A 25,493-nucleotide genomic window follows, 5' to 3' on the forward strand; every position below is an offset into this window, starting at 1 on the left:
AAGTGTAAGTGGAGTAATCAAAGGGAGATCATGAGTTCAGATGAATGATAATATGTTTCTCCCCTTGGGCTCCTCTTTGCTACTCCTGAGATCAGCTATTTTAGGTCTGGTATCTACAGACAGAGAAGCATACTAGAGAACATGAAACATAAGAAGGCTTTTTACAGAGATATCAAAAACTATTTATTTAATAAAAGACTTATGACATGAAGATTTGATGGTATCTTTCTTTTTGGTGAACCTAGAAGGGTGGGGTTAAAATGTTCTCATGGTGTTTATTTAAAATATGTATTTAATCTAACACTTAGATAATCACTATCATTATGAATCTGTACAGATAACAAAAGGATAGTCAATACATCTCAAAATGTAGAAAATTTCAAAGATTATGTAGTAAGCACTGATACTTGTCTCACAGATTTGACAATGTTAATATTAGAAGGGAGTTTAGATATAAGTCAAGTGCCACTTCTTCATTTTACAAGAAGGAAACTGAGTATTAGGAAATTGAGTTCTGGAACCATGAAATACATACTTCAGATTACACAGCCAATTAGTTGACAAGCCAGTACTTGAATCCAGATCCCATTTATTATTTGCTTGCATTTTCATACATTGGTCTATTTTCATTGGCTAAGTGACAGATGCGTCATTTTTGCTTACTCTTTTGCAAAATATGTTCTCCAAGCCCTTTCTCTCTTTCCCTCTAAGATTTGCCTAGGATTTAATTCCTTGACCAACAAGATTCCCTTCCAAGCTTCCTGAAAGTCAATTAAACTTTTATAGGATCCTTAATGCTGTAGAACATGAAGCCCAATGACTTAAATCACATATACAGATTTAAAAGCAATTTAGAGGGTATTAATATTTGTTGGCAAGTTGCAAATCTTTCCTTTCAAAAGAAAATAGTGATGTATTTCTACATTTACTGGTTATTAGACAGTTGTTTTTATCATTATTGCTTTTCAGTTTGAAAAATAGAACCCATGATCTTTTGTCTGCAGTAAGGAAGGGAAGAGATATAGGGATCTTGACCAACAAAGATTGTTCATGAATTCTCAATTAGATTCTCTCCAAAGGATGGTTGCATATTTAATTAGGCTTTTATAAGTTATGAAAACATTGAAAAGGTTTCCTTTTCAGAGGACATAATTTCTGTATTTACAAATGAATACACTAATGATTTTATTGTACCAAACTGCACCCATCACATACTTGAAATTCTTCCATAAAAACTAAAAGATGATACTTGAAAGAACAAATTTAAAGTTACTTTAAACTGTTGTCAGAATCAATGATATTTCAACTTGAAAGACAAAAATTATACATTTATCAATTTAATTGATGTATGTAAACAGAGTTCATATCTCCAGTCATAATTTGGCAAACACATGTATTTAGATTGTCATTAATTGGGCAATTCAGGTATTAAGTTACAGAAATAATTTACATAATCTTCATAAAAGTAGGATAAAAAAGAATTCCATCCTTTTTTAATTTCAGAATTGGAGAAAACAAGATTCAATATGTTACGGATTTTTAAATGCTGATTGACTGGCCAAAAACAATGCTGCCCATGTAAAGACACTGGTTGCATAGACAAGGTGCTCTTATAAGCTAAAACAAACAAAAGCATTTACTTTCAAAACATTTAATAATTGTATTTAATTGAGAAAGGAGATTATAATATCTTCAAAAAACCACTGAGGAAATACATATAGTTTAAAATTAACATTCAATTTCTCAAGAAAAATATTCTCAAGATTTCATCTCTCAGGAATATAAAACTTTGTAATTTACCATATCAGCTGAGTAAAAAATAACATGCATTACGGATAAAATAATATTTTAATTGTGCGATTTTATTAAATATTTATAAAATTATCATTTACGGTACCATACATTTATAAAATTAGTATTAATATCGCCCTTGAGTCAGTTCAATGTCTTATCCATATCTCAGCCCTAGGAAGTGAATGAATATTTATTTTTAAAGTAATCGGTGCCAATATGTTTATCTGAACTACTTTTCTAGGGAATTTTATACTTCCAGAATTTATAATAGCATATATGAGAAATAGATTTTGAACAATAAACCAATGAATTTTGTATTTTAAACCATTTCCTCTATTTTGCCCATACTGTTGTTAGAAATTAATCATTAAAAAATTTTTTTAAAAAAAGAAATTGATCATTAAAAATGTTTTAAACCACACACACCATGCCCGGAGTAGCCCTTGCCTAAAGCTTTTTTTTTTTTTTTTTTTTTTTCTCAGCATATCTCCCAGGTTAGCTTTTATCCCAGCCTTATCATTTATTATTGTTAGTAGTAGTGGTAACAGCAGCAGTTGTAAAATCAGCCAAAAAGAGTTTAGTAGATTTCTAATTGGTACTTTCAGAATTTAATAAGGCGTCATTTATTAGTGTGTATGACAAATACGCGGGAACTATTATCCTCACTTTAATATGTCGCTGCAATATGATCATCAATAAATGGTTTATCTTTTTGCAATCCTTTCCAAATTCAAAGTAGCTTTCATCATCCTTTTGAGGACAGCATGTAGGCCTTTGATGAAGTCTCCTGGGATTCAAGTGCCTAGAGAGAGCTAACTTTTCCAGGACTCTGGTACAATAAGAAATACTCAGTGCTGCACTTGTGCCAGCCTCTTGGTATATTAACCAGATATGCCTAGATATGCCTTGACCTAGGAGATGCTCCAAGGTGCTAGGCTACCAGTCAGCAGAGCTGTAGGAAATCATGGCTTATGTGTATGAGAAGCCTGGAGGGGAAACAGGGCTATGTAGTTGTGCCATATAGCATATAGGTACTGCTTGGGTACTCATTCTACATGTGATATAATGCAAAATCCCCCTGATGTTTCCTGAATTATAGCAGTGGCTCAGTTAAGTGTACTCTTCCTTTTCCACTCAATCTTTACTATGTTATAAATACCAAATCGCATAATACCAAATTTCACAATTATCATAATTCACTTTGTGCACACACAAAAGTGAATAAATAGAGCCTGCTATCTAAGAAGGTACAATCTCACTGGAGATTCCAATCCCTACAAAATAATTATAATATAAATGCACTGTGTTAACATGGAAATAGATGCATATGTGAGAACTGATAAGGAACATGGTAATCTGTTTCAAAGAAGGCATTCTGAATGAAATAACAAGGAGTCTAAAGAATGTGTAACATTTAGCTACTTTATTTTTTTTTTAAGATTTTATCTATTATTCATGAGAGACACAGAGGCAGAGACACAGGCAGAGGGAGAAGCAGGCTCCATGCAGGGAGCCTGACATGGGACTCGATCCCAGATCTCCAGGATCGGGCCCTGGACTGAAGGCAGTGCTGAACCGCTGAGCCACCAGGCTGCCCACATTTAGCTACTTTGAATAAAGTTGGAAGGAAAGTTAGTTTATAAAGGAAACAACAACGGGCAGCCTTGGTGGCTCAGTGGTTTAGTGCCGCCTTCAGTCCAGGGTGTGATTAAATATTTATAAAATTATCATTTACGGTACCATACATTTATAAAATTAGTGTTTTATAATACTTAAGCCAGTTCGATGTCTTATCCATATCTCAACCCTAGGAAGTGAATGAATATTTATTTACAGTAATTGGTGGCAATATGTTTATGGAGTCCCGGGATCCAGTCCCACATCAGGCTCCCTGCATGGAGCCTGCTTCTCCCTCTGTCTGTGTCTCTGCCAATATCTCTCTCCCTCTCTCTCTCATGAATAAATAAATAAAATCTTTAAAAATACATATAAAAGAAACAACGTAAGGTATAGACATCATGTTGTATTACAAGCAATTTGATATTACTAAGAAATAAGGCAAGAATCAGACAATAATGAGCAATAAAGTTAAAGAAAAAAGTAGAAGGCAAATAATGAGTAATCTTTATGTTATAGAATTTAGCTTTTTGTCACTGTATATGATGTATGTATTCTGGCATACTGTCATATTTTACTCAAAGTAAATCTCAATGACAGGATATGGTTTTGGGGGTGGGAGAGTGGATCCATCTCTTGAAGGGAAGGGTTGCAAAAAATTGTGTCCATTATTGAAATCAGCCACAAGCAGTGAGCAACTTAATCAGAATTATATTTTAGGTTGGGGTTCATAGCCTCAGGTGCACATTAGAATAATTGTATGTCACTCTTCACCTACTTAATCAGAATCTCTAAAGATAGAATCAAGGTATACTACTTTGAAAAAAGTTATCTAAACCTATTTCACATGCAATCTTGGTTGAGAAATACTATCTTCAATATATCACGTTGATGGCAATATCAGAATACATTTGAGTCAAGTGTTTTTATTTTTCTTTTATTTTTTGTTCTAGCAGAAATTAATCCATTAGGCCAAGCAAAAGGATACGTTGGCCAACTATTGGGGTATTTTATATGATCCTAGGATGATGTGAAAAAAAACTAAGTTTTGGGAGGTACAGAAATTAAGACATTTGTGCAGAACTCAACTGTTGTTGTTAATGTATATGACTTCCTAATACACTGTCATTAAAATCATTTAGGAACCAAGTTTCTACATCAAAATGTTGGGGAAAGAAAATCTGATAGACAAATCTTATGTCATGTATCCACTGCTGGACCATGGACGGGACTATTAAGCAGAAGCATAGCTCTCCTATGGATGAAGGAGAAAGTTGTCAGAATAATACATCTGGTCCACCAACCTAATGTTGTCCATTGTGCCAGTATGCAAAGTATGGAATTAGAAAAATACTTTAAAGGACTACTCCAGTAACTCAGTTATAAGGTGTTTAAGAACTAACCTGTGATATGGTGAGGAGCTATGAGTCTGGAACTAGATGTAACTTTTAATAATACAAAAAGTTTTTAAGTTATTCTAAAGTACAGAATCATAACTTACATAGTCAATCAGTTGATAGTTATAGACTTTAGGAATCTGAGACCTTATGAAATATATAATATAATGGTGTAGTGATCTCAAACATTCCAGGAATGGTACAATTAGAAAACAGAAACAATTCAACAAAACAGAAACTGTACATTCTAAGGCAATTTTATAATTCACTTTTTTTTCTGTTTTTAGCTGATTACATAGGAATCAGTTTTAACTGATTACATAGGGATCAGTAGAAATATAGCTTGTATTTAATAAAAATCAAGTAAACAAAACTATAGTATGCATTTAAATATAAAATATAACCAAATAAGTACAAATTTTCTTCAAGTGCTCAGTTATATTAAGTAGGTTTCTGAGGGAGGGAGGAAGGAAGTCCAAAATAATTCAGATTTAGGGAAAGAGTCCGGATATTATATATATATATATATATATATATATATACACACACACAAACACATAAACACATATACATACATATAAACTGCTATATATATGACATATATAATCTGCATATATTATCTACTAACATATAATCTGCTAATATATGTATCTGCTGGCATATAGAAGTACCTTGAATTGTGGTGAATGTTGAAGAAACAAATTAGAGTAAGACCTCAAGAACACCGCTAAGTGAATATATATTAAAATAGTGAAATCACAGTTTAATAATCCCCCATAGGTCCATATGGAGGCACTAAATTATGAAGTTCCTTGGAAAGGTTGTAAAGCTTGAGACAAGAATATTTTATTTTGACAATTTTTGTATTTGCATATTTGATGACCATACATGATTGTGGGGGGAAAAAACAGTCATTTTTGGTATTTCAGAGCTGTACTGAAGAAAGATTTAGAAAGGTCCATAAAAAGAAAAAGGAGAACTATATTGCCTTGATGTACTGACTTTCATTTTGAAAGATCACATAGCTTTTTACAGATTTAACAACCTGACATACAGAGATCACTTCAACCTCTACTGAAATACAATCAGCCTAGGGGTGAAACTCACCTGTTATTAAACTGCCTCTGACAGCACTACAAAATAGTTTAGTACAGAAAATAAAAGAGAAGGTCAAACTTCATTAAAATTTCTACGAGAAGTTACCATAGGGCTGGTGAATCTTGGGGAAGAATTGGTTCCAACCTAAGTGAAACTGCATTATTTGAGAGGAGATAGTAGAAAAACAACAACAACAACAACAACAACAACAACAAACAAAAAACAAAAAAAGAAATCATCCATTCTCTCAGTAACAAGGAAGTAGATACAGAGGTATCAGGCCAATAAAATGAAAACATCCATAACATGGATAAATGCCTCTTGACTTCCCTTCTTCCCCCTGCCTTAGCCATTCGGAGTGTGGAGGTGGGGAGTTGTGAAAAGAAACTATTCTGTCGGAAAAAATAAGAGATTACATTAATGGGGCACCTGGGTGGCTCAGTCCTTAATCATCTGCCTTCCACTCAGGTGAGGATCCCAGGGGCTGCGGTCCTGGGGTCCTGCTGTCCTGGGGTCCTGGGGTCCTGGGGTCCTGGGATGGAGCCCTGTGGAGGGCTCCCAGCTCAATAGGGAGTCTGCTCCCCCTGCTCTTCCCCCCACAGTGCTCTCTCTCAAATATATAAGTCTTTTAAAAAGAGATTACATTAAAAATAATTTTGCTATTGTTAGGACGTGAATTTGAAAGATTTTTTGGTCTCGAGATTTAATCAGAAGTAAGAAGGCATTGGCTAGATAGCTTTAAGTGGTAAAGTCTTAAGGTACCACATCAGCTCTACAAGAAATGCTCACTAAAATAATCCTTTATGTACCCTTAAATCTCATTTGTCAGACTGAATAGGATTGCAGCCCAGTGCAGGGAATAAACAAGCTAACCACTACTAATTAAGAGGAAGTAAGAATTATACCTTTCCAATATGCCTCACCATGGGATTTCTTTTCTAGCATCTAAAAATTCAGAAATGATCTGCAAGAAGAATGCTCTTGGGTCTTTATTTTGCTGATACAAAAATTGCATATTAAACTTCTCTGGGAGAAAACTGTTCTTTTTAGGAGATATAAATATCTGTCCCTCAGAATTATAGTAATCCACCAGGAAGAGAAGAAGTAGAGACACATTAGTTGTGAGCAAGCCATGACTAGATTACTTGGAAGCAGTCAGACTGAAAATTCAGATCATCTGACTTAAGGAAAGCCTGAGAGAGACACTCTAATGAGTTCGTAATGGCTGCTGGCCAAGAAATCAGTCGACTGGTCTCTTTCAGAGTCTATCATTCACCTCATTAGGCGAGTGAAAAATGGAGCCCCCGAACTCCCCCAACTTCATTCCCCATGGACTTCTGACCCATTGAAAGGCTAATCGTGAAGAACACTAACTCTGATTTGACAGTAATGCATTTCAGGCTAGGTATGATACACTGTGGAAGAGTTTGAAGGCCCAAGTCTCTAGTTTTTCTTTACAGCCAAAAATTAAATTAAAAAAAAAACAACAACATATCGAACTATTCAATGAGATTTCCAATTAAGATACTATTTTAAAGGTGTTTTGCCGACCACCTGTTTTCTGCTCAGAATTTAGCTACTGATACTCTGATGAACTGAAAGATCATTTCTTCTCAATGACCCCTCTTTGAACATGATTTCTTCTACTTAATTTCTCATCTTTTATTCTCTTGTTCTCCTTGAACACTTCTACTTTTCATTCACTCATTCTCCTAGCCAGCCACTTATTATTCTGTTTCAAAAGTCTGTTCAACCTTCTGTGTATCAATTACTATATTTTTGACAAATATCTTATTGGAATGTGGCATATATAAAGTTTATGCAAATCATCAGTGTATGGTTATCACGCCGCAAAAATATCCATGTCAATTCTATCCAAATAAATAAAATACTACCAGCACTACAAAAGCATCACCTTTTTGGTCCCTTTCTAGTCATTATTACCTTCTCCTAGAAAGCAACCATATTTCTGATGTCTAACACTATTAGTTTTGTCTATTTGAACTATGAAATGGAATAATAAATTATGTAATCTTTTCTGTCTAGCTTTTTCTCAAGACTTTATTTACCTGAGAGAGCAAGAGAGACCACAGAGGGAGAGTGAGAGGAAAAAGCAGAGCCCCGCCCCCCACCCCCCCAGCAGAGAGCCCCCCTGGGGGCTGGATCCCAGGACTCTGAGATCATAACCTGAGCAGAGGGCAGACACTTAATGGACTGAGCCACCCAGGCTGCTCTTTTTTTCATTCAACATTAGGTTGTCAAAATTCCTCCATACTGTTAACTGTAGTTCTAGCCTGATCTTTTTCTTTCCTTATGTTTGATAAAATGGATAAATTCCGATTTGTTTTCTATTCAGAAGTTGATGGACTCTTGATTCTTCCAAGTTCTGGGCTATTAAAAAATTGTTCCTGTGAGTATTTTAATCCATGTCCCATATTATTTCAGCTGTCTTCCATACCTAGGAATGGAATTTCTGAAGAGTAACATCTATTTATACTCCCCTTTAGCAGAAACTAAACAAACATTTTCTTTTTCTTTTTTTTTTTTTTAAAGATTTTATTTATTTATTCATGAGAGACACAGAGAGAAAGAGAGGCAGAGACACAGGCAGAGGGAGAAGCAGGCTCCTCACAGGGAGCCCGATGTGGGACTCGATTCCGGGTCTCTAGGATCAGGCCCTGAGCTGAAGGCGGCACTAAACCGCTGAGCCATCCGGGCTGCCAAAACAAACATTTTCCAAGCTGACTATACCATTTTATATTTCCATTGACAGTTTCTTAGAGTTCTATTTGCTTCATATCCTTGACAATCACCCTAATACATATTTTATCAAACTATAAATCACAGTGGATAAAAAGTGAAGTAGCGAAAATAGCAAAAAGAAAATAGCAAAAAATTATATTTTATAATGAAATAAAAAGCATCCAATCCAACAATTACTCACATTGTTTATACTCTTCATTCTTTTAATGGCAGTTTTCTGGTGCTACTTAAATTTCAAGCATGACTAATAATGTTTATTTCAAACTTTTTGCCATTTATCCATCTATTTATTTGAGCTTACTTTTAACCAAAGTATCAGATCGTGTATTGTTTCAATCCGTACACTATTGGGAGTGAGAAAGAGTACTAGCCAGATAATATTGTTTTAGACAACTATTTATAACACTACTCTTAGCAACTACACTGATTTCTCCAGGAAATTCAAACAACCTGCAGGGACTGTTTTTCATTCTACCAACCATACAGCACATATCTTCCAATTTTATGAGATGAGGACACCAGTGCTACTATGTGTCTTCCTCATCCTCCTTAATCAACTGTATCTCTCAACCTCCCTAATTTATACCTACAACTTGCATTTTGTCTTTGTTAACCAGATTTACATTCCACTATTTAATTAGTATTAATCCTTATAATTCATATAAATTGGTTTAATCTACTTTTTTTTTTTTTAGTGAGCACTAAAATGGTATATTATATTTTCTTCACTATAGAGAAAATATCAGGACTATGTATAACTCAAACAGAGTAGTATAGTCATGGCTAAATGAATTTTCCTATATTCATTTCACCATATCATCATGTTTTCACAGGAATTAATCATCCCATTTATTTTTCAAAAAGTTAATAATCCTATTTATTTTTAATGAGAAACACTTCCTTTTTAATTCCAATATAATTAACACACAATGTTATGTTAGTTTTAGCTGAACAATATAGGGATTCAACAATTCTATACATTATTCAGTGTTTATCATCATTAGTATACTCTTAATCTCCTTCACCTAATTTACCCATCCTTTCACATACCTCCCCTCTGGTAACCATCAGTTTGTTCTTTATACCGAAGAATCTGTTTTTTGTCTCTTTCTTCTTTGTTCCTTTTCTTAAATTCCACATATAAGGGATATTATATGGTATGTGTCTTTCTCTAAATTATTTAACTTAGCATTATACCCTCTAAATCCATCTATGTTGTTGCAAATGGCAAGATTTCATTCTTTTTTATGGCTGAGTAACACACACACATCTATCTATAAATATCTGTACATTTAAATATATAAATTATATTTTATCTATTCACCTATCAATGGACAATTGGGTTGCTTGCATAATTTGGCTATTGTAAATAATGCAATAAACACAGAGGTGCATATATCTTTTTGAATAGGTGTTTTCGTATTCTTTGGGTAAATACCAGTAGTGGAATTACTGGATCATATGGTAATTCTATTTTTAATTTTTTGCGGAACTTCCATACCGTTTTCCACAGGGTCTATACCAGTTTGTATTCCCACCAGTGATGCTGCATGAGGGTTCCTTTTTCTCTGCATCCTTGTCACACTTGTTTCATGTGTTTTTTATTTTAGTCATTTTGACAGGTATGAGGTGAGGTTTCATTATGGTATTGGTTTGCATTTCTCTGATAATGAGTGATTTTGAACATCTATATGTGCCTGTTGGCTGTCTGTATGTCCTCTTTGGAAAAATGTCTGCTCATACATTCTACCCATTTTTTACTTGGATTATTTGTTTTTGGAGAGTTGAATTATTTAATCTTTATATATTTTGGATACCAATCCTTTTTTTGATGTCAATCACAAATATCTTCTCGTATTTAGTAGGTTGTCTTTTACTTTTTGTCTCCTTTGTTGTGCAGAAGCTTTCTATTTTGATGTAGTCTTAATAGTTTATTTTTGCTTTTATCTCCCTTGCCTCAGGAGACATATTTAGAACAGAATTGCCATGGTCTATGTCCAAGAGTTTACTGCCTGTGTTCTCCTCTATGATTTTGATGGTTTCAAGTCTCACATTTAGATCTTTAATACATTTCAAATTTATTTTTGTGTATGAGTAAGAAAGTGGTTCAGTTTCATTCTTTTGCATGTTGCTATCCAGTTTCCCATTTTTTTTAAAGTGTTTTTATTCATTTGTTCATGAGAGACACAAAAAGAGAGGCACAGGCACAAGCAGGGGAGAGGCAGGCTCCCTGAGATCAGCCTGATGAGGAACTTGATTCCACAACCCTGGGATCAGGGCCTAAGCCAAAGGTCAACCACTGAGCCACGCAGGCACCTTGCAGTTTTCCATTTGTTGAAAAGATGGTGTCATTTGTTAATTTCTCTTTTCATTTCTGATCCTTTGTATTTGTGTCCTCTCCCTGTCTCTGTCTCTTTTCTTTTTGATGAGTCTAGCTAAAGGTTGATCAATTTTGTTGATCTTTTCAAAGAACCAGTTCCTGATTTCGCTGATCTATTCTATTGCTTTTTAAGATCCTATTTAATTTACTTCTATTCTACTCTTTAATATTTCCTTCCCTCTACTGGTTTTGAGTTTTTTCTTCTTTTTCTAGCTCCTTTAGGTGTATAATTATATTATCTAGTTAAGATTTCTATTACTTCTTGAGGTGGGCTTGTATTGTTATAAAAATTCCCTCTTAGGAAAGCTTTTGCTGTTTGTTTTCCCCCAAATTCTGGACCATTATGTTTTTGTTTTTATTTGTCTGCATGTATTTTTTTTATTTCCTCTTTGATTTCCTGGTTGACCCATTCATTGTTTGCCAGTATATTATTTAACCTCCATGTATTTATGGTCTTTCCAGAATTTTTCTTGTGGTTGATTTCTTGTTTCATAGTGTGTGGCTGAAAAAGATGCATGGTATGACTTCGATCTTTTTGAATTTGTTGTGAAATGTTTTGTAATCTAATGTGGTCTACTCTAGAGAATGTTCCACATACACTGGAAAAGAATGTGGTTTCAGAGCACTTGGGTGGCTCAGTTGGTTGGGCTCCTGACTTTGTCCCAAGTCATGATATCAGGATCCTGTGAGTGAGCCCTGAGTTGGGCTCCCCACACAGCAGGGAGTCTAGTTGTTCCTCTGCCCTTCCCCCACCACTTGTACTCTCTCTCTCAAATAAATAAAAATCCTTTTTTTTTTCTTTTTTCTTTTTTTTTTTTTTTTTTAAGAATGTGTATTCTGCTGTTTAGGATGAAATGTTCTGAATAGCTTTGTTAGATCCACCTAGTCCAATGTGTCATTCAAAATCAGTTTCCTTATTGATTTTCTGTTTATACGATCTATTCATTGATCATTAGTGAGGTGTTAAAGTCCCCTGCTATTATTATATCACTATCCATTACTTCCTTCATCATTGTTATTCCCTGCTTTACGTATTTGGGTGCTCCTGAGTTGAGCGGTTAAATATTTATAAGTATTCTATCTTCTCATTACATCATTATCTTTGTGATTGTGTAGTATCATTCTTTGATTCTTTGTATCTTGTTACAGTCTTCATTTTAAAGTTTGCTTTGCATTTCTATCTTTATTTTTTTCACTTCTGTTTGCATGATAAATGCTTTCCATCCTTTTGCTTTCAATCTGCATGTATCTTTAGGTCTGAAATGAGTCTCTTATAGGCAGCATGTTGATGGGTCTTGCTTTTTTATCCATTTGGTCATCCTATGTCTTTTGATTGAGGCAATTTATTTACATTCAAAGTACTCATTCACAGATATGTACTTATTGCCATTTTATTACTTGTTTTATAGTTGTTTTGTAGTTCTCTCTTCTTCACTTGTTCTCTTCCTTCATTATTGGCTTTCTTTAGTGTTATACTTGGATCCCTTTATCTTTATTTTTTCCATATCTATTAGTAGTTTTTGATTTGTGGTTACCAATAGGTTTATATATAGCATCTTATGCATTTAGCAGTCTATATTAAATAGATGGTTGCTTAAATTTGAACCTATCCTAAAAGTACTAAAGTTTTACTCATCACCTCCCCCAGTGTTTTAATTATATAAAGTCATAATTTATATTCTTTTATTTTGTGAATCTTGATTTATTTTTATAGATATACTTAATTGTATTGGTTTTATGCTTCCTACTTTTCTTAGTCTTGTTTATGGTCTTTACACTCAAAGAATCCATTTAACATTTCTTTGGGCTTTTTTGGTGGTGATGAATTACTTTAACTTTTGTTTGTCTGGGAAACTCTTTTATTTCTCTGTTTATACTGAATGATAGCATTGCTAGATAGAGTATTCTTGGTTGCAGGTTTTCTCTTTTAGTACTTTGAATATATTATTCCACTTTCTTTTTGCCTGCAAAATTTCTGCTTAAAAATCAGCTGATAGCTCCTTTCCATATATATAACTGTTTTTCTCTTCCTGCTTGTAAAATTCTCTTTTTATCATTACTTTTTTTTTTTTTTTGTCTTTTTAATTACTATGTGTCTTGGTGTGGACCTCCCTGGGTTGATTATGTTAGGGGTTTTCTGCCTTTTGGATTTGGATTTCTGTTTCCTTCCCTGGTTTAGGGAAGTTTTCAGCTATTATTTCTTAAATACATTTTCTGCCCCTTTTTTTCTCTCTTCTATTTCTGGGATCCATGTAATGTGAATGTCATTATGTTTGATAGTGTTGCTGAGTTCCCTTAATCTATTTTCATTTTTCATTATTCTTTTTATTTCTCCTGTTCAGCTTGGTTGCTTTCCATTACTCTGTCTTTCAGATCACTGATCCATTTTTTCTACTTCTCTAGCTTATTATTTATTCCCTCTAGGATATTTTTATTTTCAGTTTTTGCATTTTTCATTTCTGAGTTTCTTCTTAATGTTTTGTCTTTGTTAAGTGTCACTGAGATCCTCCTCTCTTTTTTCAAGTCCAATGAGTGCTTTTATGACCATTATTTTAAATTCTCTATCAGGCACATTACTGATCTCTGCTTCATTTAGCTCTCTCACTGGGATTTTGCTCTGTTCTTTCGTTTGCAATATATTCCTCTGCTTCCTCATTCTGTCTAAATCTCTGTCTGTTTCTATGTGTCAGGAAAGTCAGTTATGTCACTTGCTCTTGAAAGTAGTGGCCTTATAAAGAAGATTCCTATAGTGCCCTGTAGTGCAATGTTCCCTATTCACCAGAATCTGGCTCTTCGGGGGTGTTTCCTATGCATATTTCATATACCCTACTCTTGTGGCTGAGCTTTGTTTGCCTTTAGGACAGTAATCAGAAATGGCTCTCTTTGCCTGTTATGGGCAGGAGTTGGTTCCTATGATGTTAATGGGCCAGTATGGGGACATCTTGGGCTTTACTAGGGTCAGACCCGCATTCTCCCCAGTTTCAGTAACACAGAACTACAGGGCTCTTTCCCTAGATTGTTCCCCAAGAAGCGTTCATTGGTGGGCAAGTCCTCTAGTCAGATCAGATGTCTGCCCCAGCCCACTGGTGGGGCCACAGTCCAAAGTGATATGTGTGGTTTTCTTCTCCTCTCCCCAGGGCAGGAGTCACATCAGGAGTCACATCAAGCTGCTGACCCTTGTTGGGGCTGCTTGCATACAGCCATGCTTATGGTGCCTCTTTGGATCAACTGCCTAGGCCAGGTTGGAGGGGACAGGTACAAAGGAGAATGCAGAGTTGGGGTACACTATAAGCAAATTAGGTGGAGAGTATTCATGCTGTGCTGGTTCCTGCAGGTGCCTGTGTGTCTAGGCTGGGGAGGGGTAGGGGAATGTCACCTACTAGCTCTTTTGTTCTCCGAGTAATCTGCCAAAGAGTGCTGTCCTTCCAGCACATGCTCTGAGATTAGTAAATAAATCTCCAGGTTTCAAAGCCTTCTGGTTTCAAAGCCAAATATTAGGGAGATTCATTTTCCTGGTATGTGACCCCATGCTTAGGATGCTAAGGGTAGGATCTGCTCCTCTGTCCTCTCCTTGCCTGCAGCATCCCTCCCTCCTATTGATAGTCCCATAGGTCAGTTTGGCTCCTCCTGACTGCAACTCTGCCTTCCTACCCACTTTGATGTGGCCTCTTGTCTATAGTTAGCTGTGGCATATCTGTTCTGCCAGTCTTGGGGTTGTTTGCTAATTTATTTACAGCGATATGGGTGTTAGAAGGGGAAAGAACAATAAGGCCAGACATAATCCAAAGATCATATTTTATATTGGCAAGCAAAGCTATCAGATGAGAGTTCTGTGAGTCTTACCAATTTAATGCCAATGTAGATGAGAAGGAGATCTCCAGGAAAACTTAAGAGACTTGATAAATTAGGTTTGGATGTTGGAACAATAATTGTTACTTATTGACAGAATTCTGGAGCAATTAAAAATATTAACAATGGATGTATAAAGACATATATTTCAGATATGTTCTATTTCCATAATAGTAACATATGAATTCTGTCTGTTAAGTTTGTTATAGAACCATATTGCTTCTCTTTTCCCCCTCAAATTGTGTAGATATATTTCATCCTGTGGTGTTTCCCAATGTTCTCAGAGTAAAGTGTTTATACTTCAAAACATGATACTATTGCTATCGTTTGACTGTGTACTCAGGACACAGAGTAAATATTTTTAAGTGGCCAGTCTGCCATCTTGTACCAGAAGTCTAACATTGCATTTTAATTATCTAGTCAAGATCCTTTCTCTCCTACTAGACTGAGTTCTGAAAAAAAGCAAATCTAATTTATCTTTGTATTAACAAAGACTGCTCAATGCCTATGACTTTATTGAATTTTGATTATTTTATGTAATGTGCTGTGTACTAAACCTCTTTTTAATCCATTCATTTGAAACCTGTGGCTCTTTCAACACAACCTCATATCTTGTACAGCTTTTTTATCTTTAGTTCATTAAAAATCTATTGTTATCATTCTTCACATAACCTCATGAACAGTTTATTTTGAAAAATGCACTCTTGAGCTACATATAGAACTTCCTCTTGAAATAGTCCATTTCTATAAAAATATGTAGCAAAAATAAAAAATAAAATAAGGGCCTAAGTTAAAGCAACAGTGTTAGGTGCACCTTTTAAATATATCCAACAAGTTTTTGAAACAAGTTTATGATGATAAATTGGTTTGTTTCATAATAATCTATCACTTCATGAACTTGATATGATTTTAAAGATCTTACCCCAAATATTCTTCTGGTTCTAAGATTTTGATTTTAAAATTTTAATTGGACAAGAGTTTGCATAATCAATTAAAATTATGTGGTCACACACTTGTATTTATAATTATGGTGGCACTGTAAAAATAATTTCTATATTGATAAAATGGAGACATTTTAATTTCATATAAAGATAGTTGATTATCATGCAGTCATCTGACTAAAATTATAGCAGAATAAGAGTATGCATGAGAAGACAAGTAAAATAACATTCAGTAGTAGGCAATCTGACCCAACATTTACTAGGTCTGAATGAAAACTAAGGATTTTCTAGAAGGTACTTCAGAGCCCTTATTATCAATTTGACATGAGACATTAAGGTCCAGACCACGAGATTTTATTAGTTTGAAAGGCTGATTTTCCATCTAGGCACGATCAGTAACAGGCCAGACATAATCCAAAGATCATATTTTATATTGGCAAGCAAAGCTATCAGATGAGAGTTCTGTGAGTCTTACCAATTTAATGCCAATGTAAATGACACAGTGTAAACTCTATTTCATTCTATGTACTAGAATCCATTAAGTTCAAGTGGGCAATAAAATCCTTCTTTCAAACTCATCTATCCTTGTGAATAATGACTGTAAAAGACTCCCTCCTTCCCCCCAAAACAAATGCATCAAAAGACAATATGCAAAATTATACTTAAAAAATAAATGTTTTTTTCTTATAAGAAAAATAAGTCTATGAATTCAACCAGACTATATTATACAATATTCCAGTTTTAAAGAAAAAAAAAACACGACAAGGTATCCTAGGTATTAGCTCAATTATATAACTTATAGTACATTTGAAAGACAGCAATTCTACAAGTAATACAAAATATTTGTATTACTATCATGCAGTCAGCTTAACTTCTCACTGTATGCAATACAATAAATATGTGTGCATATATGAAAGAACATTTCAGAAAATTCAGACCACAACTGGATATTTGGTGGTAGTTCAAATTTTGCAAACCTAGGGAATACATCATATGTAGAAACAACATGAAAGCATTTAACTACTACTAAGTTAGCGACAATTTTTTAAACATAAATAGAAAACTATATCAAAGATGTGATAAATGGACATACTCCTTCACTTGGGCAGAAGTGTAATTTTTTTTCAAAATGTACATTCTTTTAAGTTTTTAAAGACCTGTTTTCCACAGCAGCTGACTACTTTACATGCCTACCAGCAGAATACAGGAGTTGCAATTTCTCCACATCATTACCATCATTTGTTACTCATTTCTAATTGTTCTATTTACCTTGTACAGAAAATACTCAACTAGATAGAGCATTGCCAATCTGAGGCTAATATTTTGTTTAGAGAAATTTATAGAAAGACAGAAAATCAGAAGTAAATAAATATCCCAGATAAATTTCAATCATTACAAGTGGTTCAAATAACATAAAACAGAAAGATCTGGAAAAAAAAAAAAAAGTGTGTGTGTGTGTGTGTGCACGTGTGTATGTGTGGATGCACAGACAAATGTAAGGAGAACTGAGTGAAGACAGCTTTAGTTTGGAGAGTCAGAGAAAACTTGTCTGTGATATTCTTTGAGCTAGTTATTAAAGATTTGGACACAAAGTGCTCCATGTTGAAGAGAAAATAAGGTCACACTTACCAAAAATAAGAATGTAATAAAATTCTAAGAAGAGAATAATTGGCCAGTAGGGCTGAACCATAGTAAGCAGATGGGAGGAAGAATGATAAATGATGAAGTTGAAATAGCATGTGTGATGGGTTATGAATAATTGTAGTCCCTCCATAATCTTGTTGCAAATATCACATTTTCCAACTACCCTCCAATCTCCCATGTTCTTTCTTGAAACCTGAATCCACAAACCTATTGCCCCACTAGAATATTAAATTAATTGATCCTCAACCTTTTTACTTTTTTCTCAGACCTCTCATGTACTTACTTTCTTCCTTGCCCAACTTAAACTCCACAATTAATCACTATTAGTTAAATTCTTTGATGCAACATCAAATTTCTTATCTCTCACTTACTTCATCATATTATTTTTATCAAAACCTCAATCCTGACTTCTATTTATCTATCTGCCTACACCACACATGGTATCTGTGACTTAAGAACAGTACCCTATTATACTAACTGGTTTCATTCTAAAGATGTGACGGTAAACCTAACAAGGTTCCAATAGTTTTGGTCAATTATATTGTTTTCCATTATACTGACTCTCTTCATCTTCAAGATTGTACTTCATACCTGATAACAAGACTCCAAACCTCAAAATCTTTATCTCACAGATTTTTTTCAACTGATGAGATTACTCATATATAATTGAAAAAAATAGAAGCGGATAAATGGCTGGGAAAATGGCAGAGTTGGCAGCACCATGGGCACATCCCTCTGGAGAAATGGCAAAAAATCAGGCATATGCGGAATCGAGAAAAAGCAACTTTAAAAAGGTAGCAAAACTTTGTGGTATTTTTACTTACCTTTTCCTCACCCTCTCCCAAGATCAGTGGTGGCCTTGACAATGGTGGTCTGTGTTCTCAATGTGGGACCCCGGTCTTTGTTCTGAAAGGAGAAGAGCAGAACTTATTTGCAAATAAGTGTGCATGTCCGTTCTAGCCTAGGTCTACCTAAAGTCCTGACACAGGTGCTTGTCTTTGTTTCACCTAAGTAGAACTCACTCATGGCAGAAAAGCAAAGGGCATTCCTTGAAAATGTTGAAAGGTGGTAAAAAAAAAAATATCCAGTAACTAGGGACAAAGGGTTGTAGTTATGTGGCCCAGAATTTTATTCCTACATATACACCCAAAAGACTTGAAAACAGGTATTCAACCACATGTACACTCATGTTTATTCAAAGTCAATCTACATAGCGATGTCCACATTTTCCTGCACTGTCACTTTTTACCTCTTTACTGGATTATTTCCATCAGAGTATAAGAAGCTAATGTTTCTCAAAAGTTTTATAGTTTTATATAAAAAAAGAATATAAATAAACTAAAAGCCTCTGGCTCACATTTTCCAATAGCATTCACTCCATTCCATTTTTCTCACAGCAAAATCTGTACTATTGAAAGAAAGGAAGGAAGGAAGGAAGGAAGGAAGGAAGGAAGGAAGGAAGGAAGGAAGAAGAAGAAAGAAAGAAGAAAGAAAGAAAGAAAGAAAGAAAGAAAGAAAGAAAGAAAGAAAGAAAGAAGAAAGAAAGAAAAGAAAGAAAGAAAGAAAGAAAGAAAAGAAAGAAAGAAAGAAAGAAAGAAAGAAAGAAAGAAAGAAAGAAAGAAAGAAAGAAACCATATTTGTTGTCTCTTTTGCTTCACATATGCTCTTAAACCCCCTATAATTGGGTTTTAAACTCTACAACTTCAACATAACCATAATCATCACTGCTACTAAAGACATCCATGTTTCTAAAACCTCTGTTTATTTCTCAAGCTTCATCTAACCAATGTTTCAATAGTGTTAGGTATAATACTATTGTTGATTATGCCTTCAGATAGATGAATACACTCCCCTCTTCCTTCACTTGTTTTTCAAGAGACCTAGATTTCCCTCTTCTTTCCCCTTGCCATGTGTTTTAGTATTTTCTTCTGTGTCTCCTTGTCTCCCGATGTGGATGAGCTGGGCTGCCGGGCTCAGTCCCTGGACACCTCTGCCTCACTTGTGCTCCTTCTGTAAGGAGCATTCCACCTTCCTCTTCCATGCTGAAGATTGCCATAGTTTAATTTGCAGTCTTGACCTTCCCCCATATGTCCCAAATTATATTTTCATCTCTGTATACATGTGTTAATACGTAACAGGCAACCCTATATATTCAACTTGAAGATCTGATCTTTTGCCCCAAATCTATTCCTTTTCTAACCTTTCCAATTCGATTAGGGCAGTTTCATCTTCCCAGTAATTTGGAACAAAATCTTAGCACGATACTTAGTTCTGCTCATTCTCTCACACTCTGTTTTTATGTCAACTAAATCTATTGCCTAATTACATACTTCTCTTTGCTGTTAGTGCTTCTTCTCTGGCTTAAGCCAACATTATTTCTCATTCAGATTATATTGAGATAGCTGCCTACCTGGCCTCCTGGCTGCCCCCCTTGTCTTAATGTGTTATAGTTTCACTACAACTGGACTTGAGTCCTCTCTTCTGCAGCCATATTTACTCTCCCTCCTGTTTCTTCACAATCCTTCTTCTTTTATTTCCATATTTCTCTGGATTCATTCTATTACTTCCTTCAAAGCTATTCTGAAAAGCAACTTTCCCAGTTATGCCTCCTCTATCATATTTAAAACCCACGCTAAAAAACAACAACAAAAAAAACAAAATAAAACAAAAAAAACACACTCCTTCCCTAATCTCTTTATCCTCTTTCCCCATGTTAGTTTTTCCTATGGCATTTTCTACACACTATATAATTTACTTATCTCTTTTTGTTTTTTGTAGGTTCCAAAGCCTTAGTGACATGAGGGCAATATTGTTTCTATTTTGTTCACTGGATGTATCACCAGTGCCCATAGGAGTACCTGGCACACAGTAGATGCTGGAAAATATTTTTTAAAGGAATGAATGAATGATTATAAAAATATATTTGCCTCGTAGTGTGAAGAAATATGTTATGACTTAAACCTTGTAAAATTTTACATGAATAAGAAAGTGAAAGGAAAATTACCATGTGGGTCAATGAGTATCCTTTTTCCATGAGACTATAAGTTCACTTTTTACTCCTTTATTTTATACCTCTCAACATTTGCCACAACAAATGTATATTGCCTTCATAATAAATATATATAAGAAAAAATATTTTATTAATTTACGTACTGGACAATGTATAGGTATCTATAAATATCAAATGGGCTCCATAAAATAATAATGCATAAAAAGGAATCATTATCATCCCTATTCATTGCCTCTGAGTTATATTTTTAACTCTGCAGAGGCTAAGTATTTATCAGGACATTCTTTAGACTTAGAAGACTAGCAAATATAAACATCATCAATGTCATGTTGAGGTGACTGTAATAATGAAAAACATTAACCCAGAATGAAAATTTACTTATGATATCAGATGACTTAGAGAACCAATACATTAAAAAAAATTTTTAAAAGCTCCACCATTCATTTTTTTGTGTTCAACAATATCCTGTGGTAAGGGTTTTATGCTAAAAACAAAACAAAACAAAAGGTCCAATAATAAGATGGAAATAAGATGATGACACATCATATATTCTCAGGTGAATAAGATTAATAAAATAGCTCTTTCTTCGAAGGATGAGAGAATATTCTAGTTACTCTTTTTTTTTTAGTTTAAATTTGTACAAACATTTTCATTTTTTCATTCATTTAGGCATGCACTTGACAATCATTTCCTGAACTCTTATTATCTATCACTATGTTAGGCACTGTGGAGGAAAAAACTTTAAAATACAAGGAACTTTCAAGCAAGAGGAAAATAAATAGACAAATGCATAAGTGAATGTAATGTAGTAGGCATTGTGATAGATGAGTTTGCAAATTTCTTTCTGCTCTGTGAGTTTGTAGAAGTCCTTAAGTAAGCCAGTTAGCTGGGATCAGGAGTTTCTTCCTCCTGCAAACTGAAATGTTCTCCTTAGTATGCACAGTGCACTCAAGGACAATATGTGTTTATTGATTGAGTTTTGGTAATTTCATGCTATCATCCATAACATCAATATTTATTACACTAGGTTGTAGATGGAGGTGTGAGAAATTAGGCTGGATCTTTACTATCCCAGGCCATTCCCTGAAAATGTGTTTTCTATAAAATTCTGTTATCAGCTTTTTACCTTTTATTTGAGATTTTTAAATCTAAGTAAAATGAAAACTCCAAGCAACTTGAAATTATAATTAGTTGTGCTATCTAGAGATAAGAAATAAAAGCATTTTAAAATAGCCTAAATTTAAAAATACCCATGTCTATAATGTATCTAGAACTATTTTTGTCCTTACAAGCTTTTAGGGTTTTTTTTTCCAAAAGTTTTTAGACATGACATTTCCAATTATGTATTAAAATATTTTAAAACATATTAAAATTTCCTTAAAAGGCTCATATACAGTCTACACTTAAAGGAAGTGTGATTTTTATTTTGCATAATCAGGTATTTACAAGACAAAAAATCAGCTCTTCGGTAGTTCAACAGTGTATACTGATCTAGAAATATTATGGAATCATCAAGATACCCATTTGAAGGTTGTTTAAATACCAATTTTTACAGAACTGTCAGTTCATGTATTACTTTGTGATATATGTGATTATTTGTGGTTTTTCATTTGTGTGTATACCTGAGTGCTGACAGATAAAGAGAGCATTTCAGAAGATTTAGATTACTTCCTCTCAGATATAAGGTCTATGCTCTAATATAAACAGAGATGGAGGGCCAGTTGGCTCAGGAAAACAAATCGGAATCTGCCATTGCTCTAGGCCTGAATTGGTCTGAGGATTGTATTGAATTGAGTATCTGTAAAAGAGATGATAATATTCAATGTGGAAGGAAAACTATGAATTAGAAATGTTTATCGTTGACATACAATAATGTATGCTTCTTCCTTTGGAATTAAGTAGATCTTAGTATTAACTAACAGGGGGAAAAATAAATTGAAAGTATCTTTCAAATATCTATTACTGCAACTTTGGGAAATGAAAGCAAAAAATGGCAGTTTCACCTGAAAATGTATCTCATAATAAGATTCCCTGTCTTTAAAAATATGAAATACCTAATTTGTATACCTGTTGTAAATATTTGCCGATATGCAATCACCTGCTTACATAAATTTCTTCCTTTGCTGCATATAGGACTCTGGGCTGGGCAGGAAAACCAGGAAAAAAAAAAAAAAAAAAAAAAGAAGAAGAAGAAAAGATACAGATTGTATCCTCCAAAGGTTGGCAATCTGGGAAGGAGGGTACAATTGTATGAAGAATCAAGGCACAGAATGAAAAGTGAGAACTATTAGAAAGTTTTGGATGAATTTCCTTATGTGAGACTTAAAGTTTTTGATAGTTGTTATATGAGCTTCAGGTTAAAAGCCTCTCCTCCTTTACTGTACCTTGAACTACATTCATGTTTGGTGAATTTTGGTAATGCGCTATTTATCTTTTTAGGCTTGCATATTTACACATAAATACAATGATATGTTATTAATGCTAGGGAGGCACTCACATGCAAATAGATCTCTTATCACTTTAGCCTTTTAAACTATGCATTTTCTTTTTAGAAGTCTATTCCTAGGACAAAACCACTCTGTTCCCAAGCCTAAACCCACATAATACTGCCATATCTAATTCAATTATTTTGGAAAATTCAGTGTAGACATTGCGTCTTTTGGGAGGTCTGTTCTCATTCCTTAAGACTGGGTTAAATTTCCACCTATGCTCACATAGCATCCTGTATTTGTCCATATAATAACATAGTTGCTTATTTATTTCTCTGTGAACTACCACCAGATAGTAAGCTTCTTCTAGGCAGAAACTTTTCTGTTCCCTGAAGAATCTTTAGTGCATAGCCTAATTCCTGACACATAATAAGTGCTCAATGAGTAATTTTGAAATAGAAGGCAGTTGCCCAATTATTTATAAGGACATGAGTACAATACATACAACCACCTGATTATTCAAATATTTGTATGCACTATTATATGATATCCATTGTATGTATACTCAAATGAGGAGAACACCCATGCTCAGAGACTCAGTGTAAATGAAGGGCCGTACTCATGATTTTCTATATAAGAATCTTCATGTAACTGTGAGATGGTTTTAATACAGGGGTTTATTCTTACAAGTTTAGGAAACTAAAATTTTATTCAAGATATTTTAGGTTATGGTTTTATTAATACAAAAAGATACTTTAAAGATTAAAAGATTTCTCTGTGGGTCATATACATATGGTTTTTAGCTGAGCCACTTAATGTGCATCAGAAAACCAGCAATGCAGCAGCAAGTGAGAGAAAAACAAGAAACAGAAGGATCTAGTACATGCAAGAGTTGGGCAGTCTAGATTTTCCAGACAGATTAGGAGTAATGGAAGGACACCACTTTAGTGCAAATAAAAGAAACAGTCTTTATAAACATTTTGCTAATGCCTTAGAGCTTTCACTAATAAGAATTTTCTGAAAAAAAATAATAAAGTCAAGATTTTGACTGGAGGGGATTTTAAAATCAGAAAGATGTTGAATTATTAATGAGCCAAACTGGTCTTTTTTCATTTTCTTTCCTAATCCAAGAAATCTTCAGGGTAGCTGTTTGAAGGATTTTTTTTTTCCCATCTCCTGTTTTAGGCATTCATAAATATACTTGAAAACACGATCTCAGATCCTACCCAATCAAATGATCAAGGTCACTTAGGAGACTAAATTAAACTTCTAATACATATTCACTGTTGTCATTTCAGCACATTTTGGATGAGGCTGTGGAAGTGCTTGCTTTGAATGTTATCCCTGCTAGCTCTCTAATGGTTTGTCCGCCAGCTTATTGCACATCGGATTTCAGAGCCTCGCCGAATGAAATGAAGCCATCTTGCTCAAAGTGATTTTCCTTCCTACTATATTAATTCTTGAAGATAGTGCATCAAAGATTTATTTCAAATTATAGTGTAATTAGTTAAGCTCTTGAGTTACACAGTCACTCGAAATAACACCCCATCCCCACTGTTCCATTTATTGGAGGGAAAGCTCTGGCAGGGATTACACCAAAGCACAGCTTGTTGACAACATATGCAAATTAGGAAGACAGAGTTTAGTTTAAATGTCTGCAAAAGCAGGAATCAACATCTGTGGGAATGATATTCAAAACTGCAGTGGCATAGAAATCATTGCAAGTGGTTAGACAGTTACAAATAGACGCCTGGCGGTGGTCCAGAAATAAAATATTCTTTTTTTTCTCTTTGCACATAAGAAGAGTCCAGCTCATTTTCTGGTTTGGAATTAAGTGCTAATGATAGATTCATTATTAATTTTTAAATCTGCTGAATTCAAGTTTCACCTCCCTCCCCTTCTTTTCCACATCCTCCCGTAAATAGTTATAAAGAGCGATGAAATAGGAAAAGAGCAACACCACGGGATATAATGAGAGGTACAATGGCTAAGTAATCTAAAACCCAGTTTAACTGAAGGTTATTGTAATGCACGTCTGCTCCATTGTGAAATGTCGTCTTTTCAAAAATGAGAGTCTCTTTAACTGAACCAGTTATCCAAATAACTATAAGTAATCTTTTCCTTTGTAAAGCACATGCATTTTCAATTTTGAAAAGCATTAAGTGTGCAGTTAAGAAACAAATATAATATCTCATCAAATGAATCATAGCTATAGTCAAGAACTAATGGGATTCTTCTTTACCTGTTCTATTTTTTCTAAAGATTTTATTTATTTATGTGAGAGAGAGAGAGAGAGAGAACATGAGTAGGGTGAGGGGCAGAGGGAGAAGCAGTCTCCCTGCTGAGCCGAGAACCCAATGTGGGTCTTGATTCTGGGACTCTGGGATCATGACCTGAGCCTAAGGCTGACGCTCAACGAAGGAGCCACCAAGGCGCCCCTTACCCGTTCTATTTTTAGAAAACATTTTGTTAGACTTGACCAAAACTACATCATTGATTACATAGCCAAATTCTCCATTCTATTTCTTGCTATTTCCTTCTTATTTTATGGACTACTACTGATATAAGAAA

Source organism: Canis lupus, chromosome 6, assembly GCF_011100685.1.
Source record: "Canis lupus familiaris isolate Mischka breed German Shepherd chromosome 6, alternate assembly UU_Cfam_GSD_1.0, whole genome shotgun sequence".
NCBI lineage: Eukaryota > Metazoa > Chordata > Mammalia > Carnivora > Canidae > Canis > Canis lupus.